Genomic DNA, 26,931 nt, shown 5'->3' on the forward strand with positions numbered 1-26,931 from the left:
ATATAAGTAAATTTATTCATTGATTGGGCCAATTTGTTCAGGTAAGTACTAGGGAAGCTTCATAAGTCATGAAAATGTTTTTATACCTAAATGTAGCAAACAAACATGACGGTGCTTGCTGTGTAACAGATGCTTCATAATAAGGCATAAATACTCCTGTGAAACTTGCAACTTCATGTTCAGAGGTAGAAAATATCAAAGGTAAACAATTGATTCTTCATGTGGCGAGTACTTTTTTTTCAGCCTGCAAAGCTGAATTTTGCTGAATTTAAAAAGAAGTTCTGCTTTATTTATTTTCTAATTATCTTAAGTTTTGTTTGTCTTTTTATATGTATTCCACCCATGTATGCATCATAGCCCTTCTTTTTCTGTGTTATGGCTACGGTTTTCCCACTGTTTTCTTCATGCCATGTCATTTCATACAGTGTTTTGTGGGTTTTGATGAGAACTGTGATATTTTTTAATGCACTGAAAAATTGGTTTCAACTGGAGAGTTTGCTTATCAATGTAACTTTCAGATCAGTTAATTAAGATAAAAGGCATACACTGTCCACAGGAGAGAGGATTAAATCAGTTAGCATGGTGCTTTTTTCTTTGTAAAAAGAAAAATTATTGTTTGTAAGAAGAAAATCTTACTAGATTCTTACCCAAAGTGTGACAAATATAAAATTTTCTAGAAAATATATCATAGAAATTAAAATTTTAAGAGAGTTTATGGTAAGTAAACCATATTAAATTTAATTTTTTCTCTTTTTTTTTTTTTTTTAAGACAGAGTCTCACTCTGTCACCCAGGCTGGAGTGCAGTGGCACAATCTGGGCTCACTGCAACCTACATCTTCCAGATTCAAGCGATTCTTCCACCTCAGCCTCCCTAGTAGCTGGGATTACAGGCACCCGCCATCATGCGTGGCTAATTTTTGTATTTTTATAGAGACAGAGTTTCACCATGTTGGCCAGGCTGGTCTCGAACTCCTGACCTGAGGTGATCCACCTGCCTTGGCCTCCCAAAGTGCTGGGATTGCAGGCGTGAGCCACCATGCCTGGCCTAAATTGAATTTTTTATGATATAGCACAACTCGCATTTCCAGGCAGAATCTTCTGTTTTTACATGTGAATGTTAAAGATTGCAAAACAACAAAATGACCTTCGTAGATTTGGAATAATATTTCTTTTTCATATTGCTATTCCAGTTATTTTTTAAATTTTGTTTAGTGGGTGAAGGTTAGCCTACAGTTTTTATGCTTAGACACCTAAGTGTAGCCTCAATTATTTTCCCTGGAAAACTTTTGGAAATCATGACAGCTTTTGGATTAAAATATTTTTTGTTATTTTGCATGGAGATTAGTTTACTGTGTTCACAGAGTGGCCAGTCATGGAACCATAAGTAACACCTCCTCTTTTAGTGTCTTTCATACCATTACCATCAGCACCAGAAACTCCAGGTGCCCCAAGCTTAAAATAAAGCACTAAAGTACATTGGCTCTTCCCATGCACTGTGCTGGGTTTAAAACATGCTGTCAAGGTGGGGCGCGGTGGCTCACGCTTGTAATCCGAGCACTTTGGGAGGCCGAGGAGGGTGGATCACCTGAGGTCAGGAGTTCAAGACCAGCCTGGCCAAACATGGCAAAAACCCATCTCTAATGAAAATACAAAAATTAGCTGGGTGTAACGGCACACTCCTGTAATCCCAGCTACACGGGAAGCTGGGGCAGGAGAATCGCTTGCACCCGTGAGGCAGAGATTGCAGTGAGCAGAGATGGCGCCATTGCATTCCAGCCTGGGCTACAAAACAAACAAAAAACAAAAACCATGCTATCAAGTATCAAAATTCCTATGGTTATGACTGACACATGATAAAACAGCACAAAAACTATTTTTTATATTATTCAGCCAAGTTTATGACAAAGACACAGACATTATTTGAAATACTGTTATCTTTCTATAAGGTTTTAGAAATGTATTCTCTAACTTGAAAGAGAAAATATGTATTTATTCTGTAAAACAGCATTTTGAAGTATATACAGGTGGTCAAATGCTTAGCTTTATGTAATTAATGCTTTATCTCAAATAGTTAACATTTTGATGGTGAGGTTACATAACATTGTCTTAACATTTTTTCAAACATAACAAATGCAATATTATAAACTATAGTCGCAATGCTGAACAATCTTGAACTTATTCCTCCTATCCAACTATATGTATTATTTGACAGATATCTTTCCAATTCCCCCATTTTTTGTAAATACCTTGGCATCTGGTGGTCACCGTTTTGTTCTCCACATCAATGAGATTAAGTTTTTTCGAATCCGTGTGTAAGTGAAATAATGAGATACTAATCATTTTGTAACTGGCTTATTTCAACTAATATAATGTCCTTCAGGTTAATCCATGTGATTGAAAATAGAATTTTCTTTTAAATATAAATAGTATTCCATTGTGTATATATGCCACATTGTCTTTATTTACTTATTAGATGTTGAACTGTTGATTGTATAATTTGGCTGTTGGGAAGAGTGCTGAAAGCAACATAGAAGGGTGAATATTTCTTCATTCTGATTTTGTTTTGAATACATATCCAATAGTGCAATTGCTGTATTATATAGTAGTTTGATTTTAAGTTTTTTTGAGTAATCTCTGTTTTGTTATTCATATGGCTGTCCTCATTTACATTCAAACCAACAGTGTGTAAGCATTTTCTTTTATTGACATCTTTACCAACTAACACTTTTTTATTTATTTATTTATTTATTTATTTTTGGGACAGTCTCACTGTGTCACCCAGGCTGGAGTGCAGTAGTGCAATCTTGGCTCACTGCAACCTCCGCTTCCCGGGTTCAAGCGATTCTCCTGCCTCAGCCTCCCAAGTAGCTGGGATTACAGGTCCCTGCCATCACACCCGGCTAATTTTGTATTTTTATTAGAGATGGGGTTTTGCCATGTTGGCCAGGTTGGTCTTGAACTTCTGACCTCAGGTGATCCACCTGCCTTGGCCTCCCAAAATGCTGGGATTACAGGCATGAGCCATTGCATCCGGCCCTTTTTTTAAAATTTTTAGTAAGCATCATTCTAACGAGTGAGTTGATATCTCATAGTCTTTTTTGGCTTGCTTTCCCTAATAAGAATTGACATTCAGCTGGGCGCAGTGGCTTACATCTGTAATCTCAGCACTTTGCGAGGCCAAAGCGGGCAGATCACCTGAGGTCAGGAATTCGAGACCAGCCTGGCCAACATGGTGAAACCCTGTCTCTACTAAAAATACAAAAATTAGCTGGGTATGGTGACGCATGTCTGTAATCCCAGCTACTCGGGAGGCTGAGGCAGGAGAATCGCTTGAACCCATGAGGTGGAGGTTGCAGTGAGACGAGATCGTGCCACTACACTCCAGCCTGGGTGACAGAATGAGACTTCATCTCAAAAAAAAAAGAAAAAAAAAAACATTCAGCATTTTTAAATATATCTATTTGCCATATGTATGTATTTTCTTGAAAAATATGCTTTTTGCTTTTTTTTTTTTTGAAATGGAGTCTCGCTCTGTTACCCAGGCTGGAGTGTAGTGGTGTGATCCCTCAGCCTCCCGAGTAGCTGGGACTACAGGCGCCTGCCACCACACCTGGCTAATTTTTGTATTTTTAGTAGAGATGAGGTTTCACCATGTTGGCCAGGCTCTTCTCAAACTCCTGACTTTGTGATCTGCCCGCCTGAGCCTTCCGAAGTTCTGGGATTACAGGCGTGAGTCACTGTGCCCGGCCAGCTCATTTTCAGTAGTTATTTGTTTTATGTTGTATAGTCATTTAATTTTCTTATATATTTTTGATATTAATGCCTTGTCCCATTTTTTAGTTATCCTGTTGATTGTATTCTATGCAGCAGCATTTTAATTTGAAGTAGTCTGACTCATTTATTTTTTCCTTTTGTTCCCTGGGATTTTGAGTTTAAATGTTAATGGGGCCTTCTCTCTGGTTTCTTGTTGTTGTTGTTGTTTGTTTGTTTGTTTGTTTTTGTAGTAGTAGTAATGGTAGTTTCAGAGTTTCAGGCCTTACATTTAAGTATCTAATTTATTTTGAGTGGATTTTTATATGTGGTGTGAGTTAGGGTCTCCTTTTGTTGCTCCGCATGTGGCCATAAAGTTTTCTCAACATAATTTTCTGTCTTTTTCCTAAGAAATTGTCACCTTTATTTAAAATCAGTTAGCTGTAAGTACATGGCTATATTTCTGGAATCTTTTTTTTGCTCTGTTGGCTTAGTGTCTGTTTTTATTCAGGCACCATACTGTTTTTGTTACTGTAGTTTTGTAGTATATTTCAAAGTCAGGTAGGGTGATAGATTCACTTTTTTCTGTTTGATTGCTTTGGCTATTGAGGGTCTTTTGTGGTACAATATACATTGTAGATGTATTTTTAAAGAATTTTTATTAAGTATGTCACTGATATTTTCATTGAGGTTGCATTATATCTTTAGGTTATTTTGTGTAATACAAATATTTAACAATATTAATAATGGCAATTCATTAATGATTAACTTTTTAATTCACGTATTAATTTCTTGAATGTTTTTTAGAGTATAATGTAAAGTGCTTCAAAATTTTGATTAAATTTATTTCAAAGTATAGTTACTACAGTTACTGTAGATGGAATTGTTTTTTAAATTTATTTTGAGATAGTTTATAGAAATGCTACTGACATTTGGATATTGGTTTTGTATTCCACATGTTTAATAAATTTGTTTATTAGTTTTAATAGTTTTTGGTAAAGTCTTAGGCTTTTCTTAGGATTATGTATAGGGATAAAAGATTATTATTTATTATTTATTATTATTTTTTGAGATGGAGTTTTGCTCTTGTCACGTAGGCTGGAGTGCAATGGTGCGATCTCGGCTCACTGCAACCTCTGCCTGCCGCATTTAAGCAATTCTCTTGCCTCAGCCTCCTGTGTAGCTGGGATTATATGCATGCGCCACCACACCCAGTTAATTTTTGCATTTTCAGTAGAGATGGGTTTCACCATGTTGGCCAGGTTGGTCTCGAACTCCTGACCTTAGGTGATGCACCTGCCTTGGCCTCACAAAGTGCTGGAATTACAGGTGTGAGTCACGGCACCCAGCCTGAGATAAAAGATTATCATACAGTGATAATTTAACTCCTTTTTTTCCAATCTGGATGCCTTTGATTTTATTCTTTATTTTATTTTTATTTTGAGACGGAGTTTCGCTCTGTCGCGCCCAGGCTGGAGTGCAGTGGCGCATCTCCCAAATAAAATCCTTTATTTTATTTTTATTTATTATTTATTTTATTCTTTGATTTTATTCTTTAATTTCATAGTACTAAACAACGTTTAGTACTCCGTTTAGTAAGACTGAAGAAAGTGCACATCCTTGACTTGTTTTAGCTCTTAGAGTAAAATCTTACAGCATTTCCCTGTTCAGTATGTTAATACCTGTGCATTTTTTGTTATATTTGACATTTATTGCCTTGAGGTGCCTTTGTCCTATACCTAAATTTTTCAGAGATTTATCATGAGGGAATGTTGAATTTTGTGAAGCTTTTATTCTCCATGTATTTAAATGCTAGAGATGTAAGAATCACAACTAATTCTACATAAATACAAAATATCTTCAGAGACCACTATGAACATCTCTATGCATGCAGACTAGAAAATTTAGAGAAAATAGACAACTCCTGGATACACACAACTTTCCAAGATCAAACCATGAAGAAACAGAAGTTTTGAACAGACCAAACATGTATAAAATGTATAGATATGAAAATCAATTAAAAAAACCTTACCAACCATAAAGAGCCCTATATCATATAAAATCACAGCCAAATTTTACCACATATAAAAAGATGATCTGGTACTAGTCTTACTGAACGTATTCCAAAATATCAAGGTGGGGTTCTGCCCTAACTCATTATATGAAACCGGTGTCATTTTGTTACCAAAATCTAGTAAAGACCCAACAAAAGAGAAAAGTAGAAACCAGTATTCCTGGTGAACCATTGTAGCAAAAATCCTTCATGAAATACAAGTAAACTGAGTTTATAAGCAAATCCAAAGGTTATTTTGGCATACAGGTGAGGTTCATGTGTGCAAAGATGTTTTGTCATATACAAGTGATTAAGTGCAATTCACCATGTAAAGATACTTAAAAGCAAAAAATTACATGATTAACACAATAGATGCAGAAAAAGCATTAATAAAATTTAATGTTAAAATATGAAAATATTCTTAACAAATGACATTGATGAAACATACCTCAAATTAATAAGAGGTATCTGTGACAAATCTTCATCCAACATCGTACTGAACAGGCAAAAGCTGGATTTATTCTTCATAAGAATAAAAATTAGACAAGAATATAGACTTTAAACAGTCTTATTCAACATAGTTCTGAAAGTTTTAGCCAGAGCAGTGCAACAAGATAAAGAAATAAAAGGCATCCAAATAGGAAAAAAGGAAGTCAAATTATCTTCACTGTTGACATAATTCTCTATGTAGAAAACTTTAAAGATTTCACCAAATGTCTGCAAGCCTAAAAAATGGCTTTAGCAAAATTTCAGGATACAAAATTAACAAACACAAATAAGTAGCATTTTTGTCCACCAATAATATTCAAACTGAGAACAAAATCAAGAACACAGTCCTACTTACAATAGCCACATACACACAAAAAGAATAGAAATACATTCAACCAAGGAAGTAAAATATTTCTACAAGAAGTGTAAAACAATGCTGAAAGAAATCAAAGACAATGCAAATAAATAAAAAAGCATTATGTACTCATGGACTTCAAAAACCAATATAATTAAAATGTCCGTGCTACCAAAAGTAACCTACAGATTAAGTGCTATTTCTATCAAACTCTCGGTGCCATTTTTTGTAGAATTAGAAAAAGAAAACTAATTTATTATTCTTTTTTTGAGATGGAGTTTCACTCTTGTCGCCAGGCTGGAGTGCAATGGCGTGATCTCAAGCTCACTGCAACCTCCGCCTCCCAGGTCCAAGCAATTCTCCTGCCTCAGCCTCCTGAGGAGCTGGGATTACAGGTGCCCACCACTGGGCCCTGCTAATTTTGTATTTTTAGTAGAGACAGGGTTTCACCATGTTGGTCAGGTCTGGTCTCAAACTCCTGACTTCAGGTGATCCACCCGCCGCGGCCTCCCAAAGTGCTGGGATTACAGGCATGAGCCACTGTGCCCAGCCCATTATTTCTCATATAGAAGTCTGTACGTCAACAAAAGATGCCGTAAATTTCAAGTTAACATGCTCACACATGTATTCTCCCTAGAAAGGTACTCCTGTGTTTACAGTAAAGGTGTAACAGTAAAGGTGTAATGTTACAGTAAAGGTGTAACATTTCTGATCTTTGGGCTGCTGTGTTCGTGTGAAATAAGAAGGCAGCAAGTAAAGCAGAGTCAACCATGACTTTCTAGTTTCAACAGCCACAGCTCTGAAATTTAATGTTATGTCAACTGGAAATAATGACAGTATTTCAAAACTGAAAAAAATTGATAACTTTATATTTTTAATTATAATTTATAAAAACTAGTTTCTGAATGGTTATGTTAAACAGCTTGAACATGCAGATACCTAAAAGTTTCGTCTGGATGATAGTATTAATATTTTAACAGCTTTTCATTGTGGATCAAATTTTCTTCTTTGTGTTTACTGGAAAGCAATTATTTATCTTCTACATGTAAATAAAGGAAAGGCTTTCCATAATCCTAATCATACAGATCTTCTAAAATTAGCACTATGTTTAGATTTGAATAGAATTCATAGCCCCATAAGTAATGTAAATGTTAATGTTTCTTCCTAATAAAAGTGAAATAGCAATAGAAATAAGTTGTTAAAATGAGTTTTTAAAAACTTCACGTTTTATTAAATAGCATTTGATGCCACATTATAAGTGACTAATCAGTAATTTCAGTCTATTTTATTCACTGAGAGGACTTAATGTTCTTATTCAATCAAAAAAAGTTATTATACTCTTTCTGAAACTTTCAGAAACTGTAGTCCACTCAATATATAATAAGGTACATGGATACCACAAATATTCTATATAATAGGCTCATCCTTTTAATATAAATATTCAGTATATTTCAAAAGTAAAATTGGTGGCTCTTAGAAATCATGAGAGGAAAACCATTGTTAGTATCCATTTACCAAAGTATGTTAAGCTTAGTAATGAGTACTTTTTTTTCTTTCTTTTTTTTTTTTTTTGATGATGGAGTCTCGCTTTGTTGCCCAGGCTGGAGTGCAGTGGCACAATCTCGGCTCACTGCAACCTCTGCCTCCTGGGCTCAAGTAATTCTCCTGCCTCAGCCTCCTGAGTAGCTGGGATTACAGGCGCCTGCCAACAAGCTTGGCTAATTTTTGTGTTTTTAAGAGAGACAGGGTTTCACCATGTTGGCCAGGCTGGTCTCGAACTCCTGACGTCAGGCTATCCACCCACCTTGGCCTCTCAAAGTGCTGGGATTACAGGCATGAGCCACTGCACTTGGCCTTAATGTATTTTAAATATATATATTTAAATAACTTTTTTTCTCTAATAAGCGAAAAAAAAATTTACAAATTTAGAGAGGTTTTACTCCAAACAGTTGTTTAGAGTCTCTTTTAAGGTATTATATTATTTTGAACATTAAAGATCAACGTACTTTATTTCTGAGTGTTGGTTCAGACTATTCATAGTATTAAATGTTTACTCACTTACATCACTAACTGAGCAAGCCATTAGAAATAAAATATGTATATGTTTTCTGAAATTTTAAGATGAACGAACACTTTTTTCTCTGGCTCAATTTCTTAAAGTTTCTGTCATTTAAAAAAAAACAGTATTAATAGTATTTTTGATTGGCAAATCAGAGTTGTATAATTTATGGGGTACAATGTGATATTTCAATATATGCATATAATATGATTAAGTCTAGTTTAATAACATCTATCAACTTGCTTACCATTTTTTTGTGGTGATACATTTGAAATTTACTCTTAGTTATTTTGAAATACAGTACTTGGCCAGGCACCGTGCTGTGGCTGACGCCTATAATCCCAGCACTTTGGAAGACTGAGGTGGACGGGCAGATCACCTGAGGTCGGGAGTTCGAGACTCAGCCCGACCTACGTGGAGAAACCCCGTCCCTACTAAAAATACAAAATTAGCTGGGCGTGGTGTGATGGCACATGCCTGTAATTCCAGCTACTCAGGAGGCCCAGGCAGGAGAATCGTTTGAACCCGGTAGGCGGAGGTTGTGGAGAACCGAGATCACGCCATTGCACTCCAGTCGGGGCAACAAGAGCGAAAGTCCATCTCAAAAAAAAAAAAAAAAAGAAAAAAAATAAATATACAGTACTTTATAGTCGACTGTCATCATCCTGCTGTGCAATAGATCTTGAAGTCTACTTATCCTTTCTGTTTAAACCCTTGTACCCTTTGATCAACAACTTCCTATTTCCTTCCCACCACACCCAGCCTCCAGTAACCATTATTCCACTTCCTACTCTTTTGAGTTAGAATTTGTTAGATTCTACATATAAATGAGAACATGCAGTATTTGTCTTCTTGTGTCAGTCTTATTTCACCTAGCATAATGTCTTCCAAATTTATCTATATTGTTTTAAAGGACTGGATTTATCCCTTTTTATGGCTGAATAGTATTCCATTGTGTATTTATACCAATTTTTTTTTTAATTTTTTTATTTGTTTTTGAGACGGAGTCTCACTCTGTCACCCAGGCTGGAGTGCAGTGACACAATCTCGGCTCACTGCAACCTCTGCCTCCTGGGTTCAAGCGATTCTCCTGCCTCATCATCCTAAGTAGCTGGGACTACAGGTGCCTGCCACCTTCCCTGGCTAATTTTTGTATTTTTTAGTAGAGACGAGGTTTCGCCATTTTGGCCAGGCTGATCCCGAACTCCTGACCTCAGGTGATCCACCTGCCTTGGCCTCCCAAAGTGCCCAAAGTGCTGGCATTACAGAAGTGAGCCACTGCGTCCAGCCTAACAATCATTTTTAGTAAAAATTAACACATTGAATAATTGAATAATTTTCACCGTTATATATGTGTGTAAATGTATAAAATGGTACATGAAAAAGAAATAAGCCAGAAAAAAGATGTTAATATTTGTAATAAAATGGGAAGGTAGTTAATTATTATTTGCAAATGATATCTTTGTTTACTTAGATAAAAAAGAAACTATAAGACTATGTTAACAGTCTATTCAGGTGGGTAGACAAATATCTAAGATGATCGCCAGGGTTTCCAATCTGTTGCGTACCTGCTGTGTAATCTTCTCCTTTGGTGTGTAAAGAAAATGTGACTTACTGTGGTGGAAAATCACTCATGGAATTAGGTTGCTAATGTATTGACTTTGTGTTCATCAAAAGGGAGATTATCCTGATTGGGCTAAACTTAATCAGAGGTGCTTTTAAGAGAAAGACATGGGTTGGGCGCGGTGGCTCACGCCTGTAATCCCAGCACTTAGGGAGGCCGAGACGGGTGGATCACTTGAGGTCAGGAGTTCGAGACCAGCCTGATCAACATGGTGAAACCCCATCTCTACTAAAAATACAAAAGTTAACGCCAAAATACAAAATTTATAAAATACAAAGTACAAAAATTAACAAAAGCTAACACCAGTTAGTTGGGCGTTGGTGGCACGCGCCTGTAATCCCAGCTCCTCAGGAGGCTTGAGATGGGAGAATCACTTGAACCCGGGAGGCGGAGGTTGTAGTGAGCCAAGATCGCACCACTGCACTCCAGCCTGGGCGACAGAGCGAGACTCTATCCCCAAAAAAAAAAAAAAAAGACACATCGTAGAAAAACACCCTTGCTGGCCTGGAAGTAAGTGACTTCTAGGTGGAACATGTTGTAAGCTGCTCTTGGTGGCCACATGGCAGGAAACATGTTTGTATATTGTCATCATTCCTGACTTCCATATGTTGCTTCCAATAGGGAAGATCCCATGACAGAGATAAAAAGGGAGTCTTCTTCATGCAAAAATAATCGTGTGTCATCTGGGATAGCTTAAGATAAACAGAGGAGACCACGACATGAGCAAATCAATGGGAGGAAAAGGGCAACCTGGTTGAAAGGGCTCACTGACGTGATGGAGCAACATTTACTAAGTCATAGTGAATGATCAACCTCTGGGATAGTAATAGTCAGCCAAGAAGGCTGAACTCATTTTTATTCTGATTAAATCAGCATATCTGCACCATTTTGGTGGCCCAGTGTTACACTACCCATTACAAAAATAACATGGAGACCAGTAGGTAACTCCTAGAATTGAGTTTATCATGAAAAAGCATATCTTACTATTTGTTTTCACAACTGAAAAACCTTGAAAACATAATGAATTTATTAATAATGAATTTCTGCTCATTTTAGAGGATTCTACTATGTTGTCATATAATATTAAACTTTAAATACTTTAATATTAATATGTCTTGAATGCATAAACAGTATGCAGATAGTTTTAGATTAACACGATAAAAGTAACAATTAGAAAAAAACATTTGAAATGGGATAGAATTTATCAAAATCACATCTTTTCAATGGCTTGGCATTAATTGCCGTGCTTTCTGAAATGGCTAGATTATTAACAAGTAGCAAAGACAATTTTGGCTTTGTTCAATCATTAAGTTCTTGACCATTTAAAATCTAAAATTCTGGCTAAAGGATTTAAAGACCGTATTCTTTAGTGGCTTCTTAGGGTTTCACAGGCAATACAAAAAGAATTTTGATAGACAGAAAAATGCATTCTACATATATACACAGTGCTCTTTTCTAATTTGCATTAACATTAAAAGATTGAAGATTTCAAATCTAGTCTCTCAATTTAGAGTAAGTTGATAAAAGTTGTATTTTTCAGCCAAGCAAATAATTGAATAAAATAGGTAACAATTTGTCATTAGCTGCCAAAAAATAGTATGACTAGATTCACTAAGTATCTAGCCATGCAAACGACAGCCCAATTAAATCAAGATCCTAATAGGTGCGTGTGGAAAGCATTTATGGGCAATGTGATGGCCCTCCACTCAGCACCTTCTTCTGCCCCTTTACAGAGATACAGTTTCCCGAGTGACTCCGTGAATACTAGGAACTGAGAATGCTGTATTCAGTGTTATTACCGGGAACATGATTAACAAATTTCTTTCATATTATAAAAATTTTATGAATCGGTCTGGTGTGGTGGCTCATACCTGTAATGCTAGCACTTTGGGAGTCCTAGGTGGGTGGATCACAAGGTCAAGTATGGAGACCATACTAGACAACAAGTTGAAACCCCGTCTCTACTAAAAATCCAAAAATGAGCTGGGCATGGTGACGCGTGCCTGTAGTCCCAGCTACTTGGGAAGCTGAGGCAAGAGAATCACTTGAACCCGGGAGGCAGAAGTTGCAATGAGCTGAGATCGCGCCACTTCACTCCAGCCTGGCAACAGAGTGAGACTCCGTCTCAAAAAAAAAGAATCCTACTCTGCCTCACAAAGGCTTTTAGTGAAACATTGTTTATAGTACTCAATCTGGATTCATAAAAATTTCAATATTCCAGGTAAATCAGCGGCACTTAAATGTCAATCAAATTTCATAAAACATATTTCAATGAGATAGAGTCTTTTTAGCTAAGAATTTTATTTTATTCCTAAATTTAGAGAAAAATAGAAAACCAGTACTTTGAGTCAAATAACAGTGTTTGGCATGAGAGCACCACCCAAACAAGTGCTCTTCATCATCGTCATTAACAGCAATGGCACCACATGCTCTCCTTGAGCAGGCTGGCCTGTTTCCACTGATATAAAGTGGAGACAGCATTGAAATAGTGAACGAGGGTGATATAAATGGAATATTTATATTAAATACAGTTTTTAATAAAAAGCATTTGATGTTGTACAGCTACAGATGAAATTATTAGTATGAAGCCGTAATATTTTTACTTCTATTGACAGGATAACTTGATTCACAATATTCTTATTTCAAATAATATTCCTTTTTTTGCTGTATATTTGCTAGCTTTTGGTCCAAATATTACCAGAACTCAATAGAAATCAACAAAATTCATCTTTATTTTACCACAAGCATTTTATTATTGATGCATATGTTTATTTTGCTTAAAAATCCATTAGCTTTTGATGAAAGATATATACTTTTCTTTCAGCGTGTTGTTTATTGCTGAGAAGTGGCTGTCCTGCCAGGAAACTGCTATTCTCAGCTCTGTCCACACTGACTAATAGTGAGTGGAAGTGAAGTGTAAGTAAGAACCAAATGTGTCTTCTCTGCATCTGTTTTTTCATCCATTGGCTGAAGAAAGAGAAGGATGCAGAAAGATGAAAGAAGATATGATCCCTGAAAGATCATATAGAAGTCCTCTTAATGAGAAAAAAAAATGGTTATGTGACCATAAAATAAATTATTTTGCTAAGCCTCTGAAATTTTAGTATACAACTTGCATTGCTTTCAGTCCAGTTTTGATGCTTCAGGATATGACACAATTCCCTGGTGAATCAAAACTGAGAAAAGAATAACTTATTTATTAAGGTAAGAGATATAGGAAAGACCTATTACCTTTGACCAATATCTCCACCCCCAGCCTTTTTTTTTTTTTTTTTTTTTTTTTGAGAAAGAGTTTCATTCTTGTCACCCAGGCTGGAGTACAATGGGGCGATCTCAGCTCATGGCAACTTCTGCCTCCTGGGTTCAAGCGATTCTCCTGCCTCAGCCTCCCGAGTAGCTGAAATTACAGTCATGTGCCACCACACCCGGCTAATTTTGTATTTTTAGTAGAGACGGGGTTTCTCCATGTTGGTCAGGCTGGTCTTGAACTCCCAGCGTCAGGTGATGCACTCACTCAGCCTCCCAAAGTGCTGGGATTACAGGCTTGAGCCACTGTGCCTTTTTTTTTTTTTTTTTTGAGACGGAGTCTCACTCTGTTGGCCAGGCTGGAGTGCAGTAGCGCAATCTTGGCTTACTGCAACCTCTACCTCCCGGGTTCAAGCGATTCTTCTGCCTCAGTCTCCCAAGTAGCTGGGATTACAGGCGCCCACCACCCCACCCAGCTAATTTTTGTATTTTTAGTAGAAACGGGGTTTCACCACGTTGGCCAGGCTGTTCTCAAACTCTTGATCTCAGGCGATCCACCTGCCTCAGCCTCCCAAATTGCTGGGATTACAGGTGAGCCACCACACCTGGCTGAGTTAGGATTTTTTTCTACTCTACCTAGAAATGAGATCATGTGGCTTTTCCGAGACGTTGTCTGCACGCACTCAGAATGGTCCAGTGTTTGACATACCAATGTAGGCTTTCCTACAATATAGCCTCTGACAAAAGTAGGCTGTCCCGAACCCCTGGTAATAGAATACCTTTATACCAAGAAGGTTGGGAAAGCACCAAAATCTGCTTGTGGCATGTGCCCAGGCAGACTTCGAGGGGTTCGTGCTGTAAGACCTAAAGTTCTTATGAAATTGTCCAAAACAAAGAAACATGTCAGCAGGGCCTATGGTGGCTCCATGTGTGCTAAATGTGTTCGTGGCAGGATCAAGCACGCTTTCCTTATCAAGGAACAGAAAATCATTGTGAAAGTGTTGAAGGCACAAGCAGAGTCTTCTCACTCATTTTATTTAGCTTTGCAGCTAAATAAAAGTGAAATTTTTTGAGGAAAAAAAACGAGATCATGTGGTATGTTTTTGTTTTCTTTTTTCTTTGTGCTGGCTCTTTTTACTTAGGCTAATGTCCTACAGGTTCATCAATATTGTTGCAGATAACAAGATTTCTTTATTTTTAAGGGCTGAATAGCATTCCATTGTGTAAATACACAAAATTTTCTTCATCCATTCACCTGTTGACACTTAGGTTGATTCTCTATCTTAGCTATTGTGAGTAACTTCCTTCCTTCCTTCTCCTTCATTTGTTTTCATATCTTTTTTTCTTTCTAAAAGTATTTTAATTTAAAATACAAATTTTGACCTTTAAATGTCTTCGTTTTTCTGCCTTCTTTGATAATATTTTGGCTAATTTTAAAAATAAATTTTTTAAAAAGCTCTTGGGGCCAGGCACTGTGGCTCACGCCTGTAATCCCAGCACTTTGGGAGGCCGAGGCGGGCGGATAACAAGGTCAGGAGATAGAGACCATCCCGGCCAACATGGTGCAACCATGTCTCTACTAAAAATACAAAAAATTAGCCAAGTGTGATAGCACGCGCCTGTAGTCCCAGTTACTAGGGAGGCTGAGGCAGGAGAATCGCTTGAACCCGGGAGGCGGAGGTTGCAGTGAGCTGAGATTGCGCCACTGCACTCCAGCCTGGGTGACAGAGTGAGACTCCATCTCAAAAAAAAAAAAAAAAAAAAAAAATTTCTTGGATCAAGGTTATTACTTCATTATTAACATAATTTGAGACAAAATAGCAATAAAAATAAACATTGATTAGTGAAACAACAATTGTCTAGCCCCTGGTAATCATTTCCTCTCTCACCCAACATGAAGGCTGTATCTTTGTGTCATCTCTCCCAGTTGTGAGAAAGATGTTTCTGATTAAACTGTTTGGCATAAAATTTTGTAAAATGTTACTCTTTTGGTGTGAAAATCAAACTGCTCTATTACTAGAAAAGTTTACCCTTTGATAAGTATAATTTTACTCTATTCTATTTAAATTATTCGGAAAATCCAGACATAGAATGCACTTAAATTTTTTTGAAAATTAAAAGTGCTTAAACATTTTTTATACAAACTAAAAATAATTTTAGACTCTTAGAAAACATCTTTCAAATACTTTGTTACCTTCCTCTGACAGTAGATACTTTTTTTATATTGCTATAACACAGCTTTTCTGTCCTTTGTGGCCAACTCTGTCATTTCTATCCTATTTAGTTGTACAGTATTTATGTTTTGCATTTTACATTTTAAAAGTTGTGATTCATGCAATGTAATTTTCAAACAGTTGACCAACCTTTTTTCATGTGAAACTCTCTGCTTAATCAGCAGTCACTTTATTTTTATTCTTCAAGGGCATTTCCACTCCCTGAAAAGCAGAGTGAAAGTTCAAGTGAGTGTGCTGAGCTGGTCCTCGCCAGTGTCAGTTCATTCACATTCACACAGGTGACCTTCTGGGGAAAGAGGGTTCACTTCAACAGCCTTATTACAGCAATGTGGAACAGATTTAATAGAGTAAAATGTAAATCACTGACTTTCAAGAAAGAAAGGTTTTTTTTTATTCTTTGTACGTGAGTATGTGGTGGTCATAAAGTTTACAATAAAGACTAAAGTTAGAGAGCACACTTCACATGAGGAATACAGTGCAGGTCCTATGCAACCTTCTTTTTGCCAAACATGCCCTTAATGCTTTTTTCAGGTAGTGTGTTGCTGTATCCATCACTTACCAGGCTCTGATGATCATTTTCTAATTTATCAATTTAAATATGCAGTCAATATCATCCAGAGTTATGTCCTTGACGTTTAACTGCTCAGACATGAAACTATTTAAATATTCTTGATAAAAGATGAGGTTTCATTTGTTTATTTTACTACAGAGCATTTGATGCCAGTAAGCTTAAGTTTCATGAAACTTGAAAACATGCTTTAGTTTTACCTTCATTTGGAAAGCCAAATTTCACCAAAAATGAATACAATAATAAACTTGAATATAAGTCATTTTGAAATTGAATTCAAATTATTAAAATATTAAAATTGATAAATGTATTTGACTATGTGTCAAATTTTTAAAAATTTTTTATCAGAGTTGGAACTTGAGAAATATGCGTGCTTTTATGACAAATCATTTTGTGATTAAAGTTTCAATTTAGCAGTTTTGACTGTTTAAAATGTGAATACTGACATATCAGAGAAGAAAATATTGATAACAAAGAATACAAAACAAAGCATGATAGTGTTGATAGCTGTGGTGAGTCCTCGGCTCTTGTCTTAGTTTAAAAAAATTTAAACAAGACAAACCACAAAGAAGATGCAGCATAATTTATTGCAAAGGAGAAAGACTATTTTAAAAGTTAGATGAAGAATACCCAGTACACCCTGAGCGAGAAGGGATTCAGGGCGGGCAGCTTACAGGAATGAGATGCAAAGACTCGAACTAGGAACACTCCATTTATGGGAATCTTACATAATTATTCATAAGGAAGTGGGAAGAGGTGTTACTGGTAAGCGTGTTCTGGGTGGTCCTCTTGGTGCACATACACAGTGGCTGTACATGCTTGTTTATATGTCACGTATCATTAGCATCTTAAATCTCAACCACGGTGTGTTTTTTACTATTTATAATAGTAATAATGAGTAAAAGATCACTTTAAGGACAGGTAAAATCAAAATGTGCATGCTCTCTACAAGGGTATTTCCCTACATGAGAGAGCTTTGCTTGAATGAGTTGAAATACGATGCAAATGCTGGGGCTTACTGGGTTGACAATATGCAGTCGTCATGCGTTCACCGTGGTTGCTGCATCCCGAGGACATTATCAGTATGCCAGCGTGGTATACTGTAGTAGTTACTTTCTTGAATACCCATCCTGCCTCAATAGTACTTGTACTGATTTATTCCCAACTACTGATTCTGAGACTAAGATTTAGCTATTATGTCAACATTGTCAACAGTAGGAAAATCAAAATTTTAAAATCAAACGTATTTGAGTTTGATTTGGGTAATTAGCTGTGTGCCCAGGAAAAGTTATTTTACATTTCTGAAGCTTCAGTCTTCATTATTAATAAAAAATACTATCTCCCTCAGGGCTGTTTTAACACATGGTAGCTATAAGTATTTTTCACTGAAAGTCTTGTGTAAATATTATAGTAAATATTTAAGAATATTCATATTGCAAAGATTATGTGAGTTGGTATATTTTGTCATGTTTAATGTATTTATCCTTTCTAGAAAATGCCAAAATAAGAATTTTTTATTTTCTCTGGAATAAAAGACTAAGGGGTTTCTACATTGTGACTGTGCTAATTTTTGCATAGGATTTTGACTGTTACTGTTGAATTTAGGTTGAATTTCAGACCCACTGCTGTTTAGCTTGTGTGGTGTCTGGTTCATTTGGGGAACCAAATATATTAGACGTGAACTGTTTGGGGTAACTTGGCATAATTTCTGCTATCCTTCTGTTATTACATCTGGGGCTTTAGAAATGACTAGGATTCAAATAAGGTTGGTTTGGAATCAAGCAATAGAAAATCCCCCCAAATACTCAGGGAAATAGCTACTGAATAATGCCTTTCAGTGAGATTTATACATGAAACAGAGTTCAATGAAATTCATAAAATTATTGCAAGTTTTCTAAATTTAGAAACTGACTGCAAACAACATATTAGGCACTTGTAGCTTGTCTATAGCATCTGTAGCCTGGGGAAGCTGACATTACAGAAAAGCGTATTGCTACTGTAATAAGATTTGGAACAAAAACTTATGTGCTTGTAAACATTCCCCCTTAGTAATCCTTAGATACTTGTCATTCTGGCTCAATCTTTTTGGCGCAACTGTTTATGATTTCAGAGATTCTATCTCACCAATTTCAAGCCACAGTGTTTTCAGCTCTTAATGTTTACTTGTACCCAGTAAGCTTCATGGTTACAACATTATATTGGGGTCCCCCAGGCAATCCCTGAGCCTTAGAGCTGACCATCCTAACCCATCCTTTTTGCTTCACATGCTGTTATTGAGTCCCTTTCACTCCATATTTGAGCCTTAATGAGGGTTCCATTTAAGGAAACCAGAGGAATGGGTTGCTCATATATGTTGAGTTGAGAATCAGGATTCTCTTGAGTATAAAGACTTTACGGCCGGGCACGGTGGCTCACACCTGTAATCCCAGCACTTTGGGAGACCGAGGCGGGTGGATCAGGAGGTCAGGAGTTTGACACCAGCCTGACCAATATGGTGAAACCCTGTCTCTACTAAAAATACAAAAATTAGCCAGGTGTGGTGGTGCGCGCCTGTAGTCCCAGCTGCTTGGGAGGCCGAGGCAGGGGAATTGCTTGAATCTGGGAGGCGGAGATTTCAGTGAGCCAAGATTGCCGCCACTGCACTCCAGCCTGGGCAACAGAGCAAGATTCCGTCAATAAATAAATAAATAAATAGACTTTACATTTATTATTCATAGTACAAAGCAGTATTTTTTTTTTTAATATGGAGTCTCACTCTGTCGCACAGGCTGGAGTGCAGTGTCATGATCTTGGCTCACTGCAACCTCCGCCTCCTGGGTTCAAGTGAGTCTCCTGACTCAGCCTCCCGAGTAGCCTGGACTACAGGCTCATGCCACCACGCCTGACTAATTTTTACATTTTTAGTAGAGACGGGTTTCACTATGTTGGCCAGGCTGGTCTTGAACTCCTGACCTCGTGATCTGCCGGCCTCAGCCTCCCAAAGTGCTGGGATTACAGGCGTGAGCCACCACGCCCGGCCACAAAGCAGTGTTTTTAAGATGTGAACATGTTTTACTCAAATTAAATATAAATGATTTGATCAGTATTCCAATGTGGTGAAAATAACTGCATGAAGTTCACCAAATGTTCTGCTTCAGACTTTTTCGAAACAAAGATCAATATGTATGCACTAGTGGATGTTAGTTTTTTGGTGTTGGTTTTCATTTTTAAAGATTTTTTTCCTACTTTATGCTGATGTTAACCTACACAAAGCGTACCAAAAGCTATACTTTACCACACTTTTTACCAAAATTTCAAATACTTAAATATTGAAAGTGACATTCTTGATTACCATTTTTTATGTGATGTAGTCTGCATTTATTAGTACTACATTGCATTTTTTTTATGTGGTGCAAGGTTATACAAATGCCTTCCAGTTGATTTCTTAGGTAACAGTAGAATCTGTTTTCTTAGACAGTAACATGATAATTCTTTGTATACTACCTTTGGAGGTACTAAAAGCAACTGGTTAAATGTACTGAAATCTGTCCTTATTAATGGAAATTTAATTCAAAGACTATGCAAAGAAAAGTCATACAAGCACCCTGAAACTAATTTGGAATCTGGTTCCTGACACTGATTAACAGATTGAGCAGATTAGAGTAGACCTACGTCCCTTTAAACAATATTGAAACACTTTTTTTTTTGAGACAGTGTCTCGCTCTGTCACCCAGGCTGGAGTGCAGTGGTACAATCTCAGCTCACTGCAATCTCCACCACCTGAGTTCAAGCAATTCTTGTTCCTCAGACTCCTGAGTAGCTGGGACTATAGGCGCATGCCACCATGGCCACCTAATTTTTGTATTTTTAGTAGAGACAGGGTTTCACCATGTTGGCCAGGCTGGTCTCAAACTCCTGACCTCAAGTGATCTGCCTGCCTCGGCCTCCCAAAGTGCTGGGATTACGGATGTGAGCCACCACACTCACCCCAAAATTTTTAAATTAAAAACATCTTCAGGAATTTAATAGGCCTGGGATTTGGAAAAAAAAATGGTTTACTCATCATTAATTGATATTAGGTTAAACTAGAACATTTTAAACACAGTGTACAAAAAATTAAATAAAATTAGTCAACTTTCTCTAGACTTAATCTGATTAAAACAAGACATCTGGGTATTTAAAGACACCAAATTAGTGGTGAAAAATATTTATTTTTAACAGATTTTTGATCATATATATATATATATCTCAACACTAAGTCAAACCTAATACTCGCAGATTTTTTTTTTTTTTTTTTGAGGGGGATTCTCATTCTGTTGGCCAGGCTGAAGTGCAGTGGCGCAGTCTCTGCTCACTGTAACCTCCGCCTCCCGGCTTCAAGTGATTCTCCTGCCTCAGCCTCCTGAGTAGCTGGGATTACAGGCGCCTGCAACCACGCCCAGCTAATTTTTTGTATTTTTAGTAGAGACAAGGTTTCACCATGTTGGCCAGGCTGGTCTTGAACTCCTGACCTCGTGATCCACCTGCCTCAGCCTCCCAAAGTGCTGGGATTACAGGCGTGAGCCACCGCACCAGGCCAGATTTGATTTTTTAAATGTTTGTGAATGTGTATCACTGTAGTGAAAATCAAATTATTTAAATCTACTTTCTAAATAATTTTGATTAAAGTATTCTGTGTTTTGAGTGCCGGTATTCATATAGTATGCCAAACCACCCATTTGTTTACTATTTTGCCGTTTTATAAAATAAGCCTGAATTTGTGGAGACATTTTTAAAGAAACCGATCTTTTCTACAAAAAGATTTAGACATTGAAAATAGAGAATTGAGTTTCATATTATATATATAGTTTGCTGAACCCTACAGTAATTTGTAAAGTTTGTTTGTGTATGCCAATCTTAGACTTTCTAAAACAAAATGAAGGGTTTTTGTTTTATGTTACATTTAATATACAAAGTCCAAGATATGCTCAGACAGACAACTTCATCAGACTCCTTCATCAACTCCGTTTCCATGGTGGCGTGAACGGTTTCGCACTGCTTTAGCATCTGCCTTTGATTTCTACTAATTTTCTTTGACTTTGATTTTTCTTGTCCATCTCTGGTGGTTGCTTTGCTGCTCCACTTTGAGGAGTTCGGGCAGCTTCACCTTCAGCCGCTCCAACAGTCCGTCCATTTGGCTCAAGCTCTAGGCAGTTTCTCCCGGTTCTTCTGTTCTTGGCGTCTGAGATTTGTCAGCAGGGCCTGTTTTTCAGGAACCATGCATGGCTATCGCCTCATCCCGCCTGGAGGGCTGCTCCTGCGCCTCTGACCGGCGCTGGTTCCAGCCGCGGCCCAGCAGAGCACTGCAGGAACCGCAGTAGCAGCCGGAGCGCCCACGCCCGGGGTCGCCCAGCCCAGGAACGCCTTAGCTGCAACCTTGCGTCGAGGCTCAGCTCCGTGCGCAGAAAGCCGAGGCCAACTAGAGCATTTCCTGGACGAGGCCTCTCGGCCTGCGGGGCCAGTTCCCCCTACCAGATTCCTGCTGCCACCTCGGCTTCCATCAGAGGGAAGCTCAGGACGGCGCTGGGGCCCGGAGACACTGTGAAGAGTCCAGGGGAGTGAGGAGGGGCTGGGCCGGGCAGCCTTAGGCCCAGCGCAGGTTAGCGCTTCTCAGGCCTGAGCAGAGATCAGCTACTGCCACCACTGGGAGGACAGAAGGACCCAGGCTCCACAGCCTCCCTCTGCATCAGGAGTGTAGGAAAAAAAAAATACACCAGGAGTGTATTTCAAAAAAAAAAAAAAAAAAGTATGGAATAGAACTTGCAGATCTAACCCAACCAAGTTTTCATTCTTTTTCCTTTTTCTTTTCTTTTTTTTAATCTTTTTCTCTCATATTATGCTCGCCTGACGGAAGATTTTATGTTCCATCCTGACATAGAAATTTAAATGTAATCATAATGGTCACAAATTTAGAAACTAAATTTTACTTTATTTTGTCTAAGAATGCTGGGGTAACATTAATTTTTCAGTGGTGCTTTCTGAATCTTAACGTTGATTACCTTTTATTTGAGTCTGTTAACTAAACTGTAGTAAGTAATAATAAATTCTTGATTTGCATAGGGCTTGACAGTTTACAAAGGGCATGTATTCATTCATTTAACCGATAAATGTGCGTTGAGCATACACGTTGTGCTATACTTTTTGCTAGCCTTGGGAGATAAAATTAAGAAAAGAAAGTATTGGCCTGGCGTGGTGGCTCATGCCTGTAATCCCAGCACTTTGGGAGGCCGAGGTGGGCGGATCACGAGGTCAGAAGTTCGAGACCAGCCTGGCCAACATAGTGAAACCCCGTCTCTACTAAAAATACAGAAATTTGCCTGGCATGGTGGCACGCGCCTGTAGTCCTGGCTACTCAGGAGGCTGAGTAAAGAGAATCACTTGAACTTGGGAGGCGGAGGTTGTTGTGGTGAGCCAAGATCTTGCCACCGCACTCAAGCCTGGGCAACAGAGCGGGACTCAAAAAAACAACAACAAAAAAAGAAAGTGTTGATCTCTTCTCTCAGGAAACTTTCAGTCTGGCTTCATAAAATCCTCACACACTCTCGTAAAGTACATACCTCTAAAGTCTTCTTTTTTTTTTTTTTTTTTTTGAGACAAGGTCTCGCTGTCGCCCAGGTTGGAGTGCAGTGGCGCGATCTCGGCTCACTGCAGGCTCCGCCCTCCGGGGTTCACGCAATTCTCCTGCCTCAGCCTCCCGAGTAGCTGGGACTACAGGCGCCCGCCGCCTCACCCGGCTAATTTTTTGTATTTTTAGTAGAGACGGGGTTTCACCGTGTTAGCCAGGATGGTCTCGGATCTCCTGACCTCGTGATCCACCCACCTGGGCCTCCCAAAGTGCTGGGATTACAGGCGTGAGCCACCGCGCCCCGCCTAAAGTCTTCTATAAGCCTACTACCCCAAAGTGACCACTATCTGAATTTTGTGTTTTTCACTTTATGCGATTTTATGAACAATATACGTTTTAGTGTTGCCTGTTTGTGTGTGTGTGTGTATATGTATATATATATATGCTAGCATAAGTTTTCATCTGTGCCTTGCTTTTTAATTTATATGTATATTTTCCTATTTTTCCATGTTGCTTTGCATAGCAATAGTGATTTTATGTACCTTTAGAAGTAGTATTGTATGTATGTTTCCTGGGTTAGACCAGTGTCTTCAATGGTTAGAAGAGCAGGCTCAGACTACCTGTGTAACCTTGGGCAAGTATGTTAACCTCTCTGATTCCTCTGTTACTTGGAGATAATAACGTGGCAGTGAAATCCGTGTTGTTCTTTGAATGTAATAATAAAGTAGGTAAAGTTATATTAAGAACAATAAAAACATTACAAAAGACGAGAGAATATTTATAGATACATTCAAGACTTAAACATAAGATAATATTTTAAAGAATTTTATGTTATTAAATTTGAAAATTTAGATAAAACTACTTTTTCCAGAAAAGTATGTGACAAAAACTGATTAAGGAAAAAATAAAAAAGAAAAATATAAAAATAGGCCGGGCACAGTGGCTCACACCTGTAATCCCAGCACTTTGGGGAGGCCAAGGCGGGTGGATCACGAGATCAAGAGATCGAGACCATCCTGGCCAACATGGTGAAACCCTGTCTCTACTAAAAAAAAAAAAAAAATACAAAAAATTAGCTGGGTGTGGTGGCAGGTGCCTATAGTCCCAGCTACTCAGGAGGCTGAAGCAGGAGAATCACTTGAACCTGGGAGGTGGAGGTTTCAGTGAGCCGAGATTGCGCCACTGCTATCCCGCCTGGTGACAGAGCGAGACTCCGTCTCAAAAAAAAAAAAAGAAAAAATGTTGTTTTTAATTTTACACACCTAAAAAGCACATGTATTATAAAAGAACAGTTTGATAAATGTTTACAAAATACATATACCATGAACCCAGCACCCAGCAGTGGAAGAGTGTGAACAACCGAGACATTCCCCGTCCTTTATTCTCCTTTTTTTTTTTTTTTTTAAGACGAAGTCTCGCTCTGTTGCCCAGGCTGGAGTGCAGTGGTGCGATCTCGGCGCACTGTGACCTCTACCTCCGGGGCTCAAGCAATTCTCCTGCCTCAGCCTCCTGAGTAGCTGGGATTACAGGTGCACACCACCACACCTGGCTAGTTTTTGTATTTTTAGTATAGACGGGGTTTCACCATGTTGGTCAGGCTGGTCTCGAACTCCTGACCTCGTGATCCGCCCGCCTCGGCCTCCCAAAGTGGTGGGATTACAGGCGTGAGCCACCGAGCCCAGCTATTCTCCTTTTCAATCACTGTTCTGCCAAGAGAAACTTATATCCTGGCTTTTTATACAATAAATAATATTTGTCTGTTTTTGGACTTTAAATAAATAGATTAATGCAATAAGTTCTCATTTTTGGCCAGCTTCTTTTGTTCAACATTGTGAGATTGATCTCTGTTGCTGTCTGTGGTTTGCATATTTATTGATCTACAATGTGACATCATATAAATACACTACAATTTATTTATTCAACTGTTTGTGAACATTTTGTTAATTTTCCAGATTTTTCAGTGTGTCTATAGACCATCTTGTGCATTTTTTTTTTTTTTTTTTTTTTTTTTTTTTTGAGATGGAGTTTAGCTCTTGTCGCCCAGGCTGGAGTGCAGTGGCACGATCTCGGCTCACTCCAACCTCCACCTCCTGGGTTCAAGCAATTCTCCTGCCTCAGCCTCCCAAGTAGCTGGGATTACAGGCATGCGCCACCACGCCCGGCTAATTTTGTATTTTTAGTAGATACAGGGTTTCTCCATATTGGTCAGGCTGGTCTCGACTTCCCTATCTCAGGTGATCTGCCACCTCGGCCTCCCAAAGTGCTGGCATTACAAGCATGACCCACCGTGCCCGCTTGTGTGCATTTTTAAAGATAAATTTCTGCAATTATGTAGATATTTTACCACAAATATAATTAAAATATATTTATATCTTCAGCTTGTGTAGGCATTGGCAAGCCCTCTTCCAGAATGTAGTACCAACTTATACTACCAGCACTACAGGATGGACTATATATTATCTAATTGTCTTTATTTTCTAAACCCTACAGTGTAAACTTTGTGAAGTCAAAGGCCTTTAATTTCATTCACCATAATATTTGCAATTTTTAATTAAATGAATTTTATTTGACTTTGAAGCATTTTCTTTTTTCTTTTTTTTTGAGACAGAGTCTTGCTCTGTCACCCAGGCTGGAGTGCAGTGGCGTGATCTCGGCTCACTGCAACCTCTGCCTCCCTGGTTCAACCAATTCTCCTGCTTCAGCCTCCCGAGTAGCTGGGATTACAGGCACCCGCCACCATGCTTGGCTAATTTTTTGTATATTTAGTTTGGTCTCAAACTCCTGACCTGGTGATCCGCTGCCTTGGCCTCCAAAAGTGCTGAGATTACAGGCATGAGCTATCACACCCAGCTTGAAGCATTTATTTTCTTAAAAATAACGGGGGTAGGTCAGGCTCGGTGGCTCATGCCTGTAATCTCAGCACTTTGGGAGGCCGAGGCAGGCGGATCACCTGAGGTCAGGAGTTCGAGACCAGCCTGACCAACATGGGCTCTACTAAAAATACAACATTAGCTGGGTGTGGTGGTGCATGCCTGTAATCCCAGCTACTCGGGAGACTGAGACAGGAGAATTGCTTGAACCCAGGAGGCAGAGGTTGCAGTGAGCCGAGATTGCGCCATTGCATTCCAGCCTCGGCAACAAGAGTGAAACTGTCTCAAATAAATAAATAAATAATAAAAAATAACTGGGGTAAAATTGATTTATTTATGCTTTTCTGAACATTTATTTTCCCCATCTCTGTTTCTTTACACATAAGATTTATCTGCCAAAAATTTTTTTCTTATTTTGACCATTCTCAGTGAGGGTAATTTCACCCCAGGAGATACTGTAACCAAGCAGGTGCAATTTCAGCACGGTCTTGAAGAAGGCAGGCCTTGGCTGACCAGGTGAGCTCTAAGCAATTGTAAATAACTACCTTCTAAATATGTATAATTTATATTTTTTATTTATATACCATAAACATTTATTAAGCTGTAATATTTACAATATTATTTTCTGTTCTGAGATCTACAAATATATCTACATAACACTGATGACAATATTTTAATAAACAGGAGGAATATATATATAGCTTTGCAAAAAGAAAAACAAGCCTGATACATTTGCATCTGTATAAGATACTGTAGGATCAATTTCCAAAGCTCAAGGAACTAAAACACACACACACACGTGCGCGCGCACACACACACACACACACACACATCCTAATACAAGATTCAACATTTCTCCTCTTTGCTGGGTCCAGGTATGAGAGTCATCACGGTGTCTGTGAACTGAGACCAGAAATAAGACATCCACCTGTGGTAAGATCCACATATAAAAGTCACAATACAAACTGTGAGCTATATCCACAAGTGAGACTCAGAACCTCAGCAGTGGGCTCTGTCCATGTGTGAGGATGATAGTCCTGTCAGCTGGGTGTGCATAGAAGAGTCACAATCTCAACTTTGTACTGGGCCCTAATATGAA

At 38.2% G+C, this 26,931-nt stretch overlaps 1 long non-coding RNA gene and 1 pseudogene across 1 annotated transcript in view; one reads left to right on the forward strand and one right to left on the reverse strand.

The window, feature by feature from the left end:
* LOC129020630 (uncharacterized) overlaps nucleotides 1-26,931 on the reverse strand; it is a 56,054-nt gene that overhangs the window by 25,873 nt on the left and 3,250 nt on the right. Inside the window, exon 2 of the long non-coding RNA XR_008495870.2 lies at nucleotides 15,941-16,012. This is a non-coding gene — a long non-coding RNA (uncharacterized LOC129020630). The remainder of the gene's footprint in view (nucleotides 1-15,940; nucleotides 16,013-26,931) is intronic.
* On the forward strand, nucleotides 14,182-14,711 carry LOC129020622 (large ribosomal subunit protein eL34-like; annotated as a pseudogene).

Source organism: Pongo pygmaeus, chromosome 20 (genome assembly GCF_028885625.2).
Source record: "Pongo pygmaeus isolate AG05252 chromosome 20, NHGRI_mPonPyg2-v2.0_pri, whole genome shotgun sequence".
NCBI classification, from domain to species: domain Eukaryota; kingdom Metazoa; phylum Chordata; class Mammalia; order Primates; family Hominidae; genus Pongo; species Pongo pygmaeus.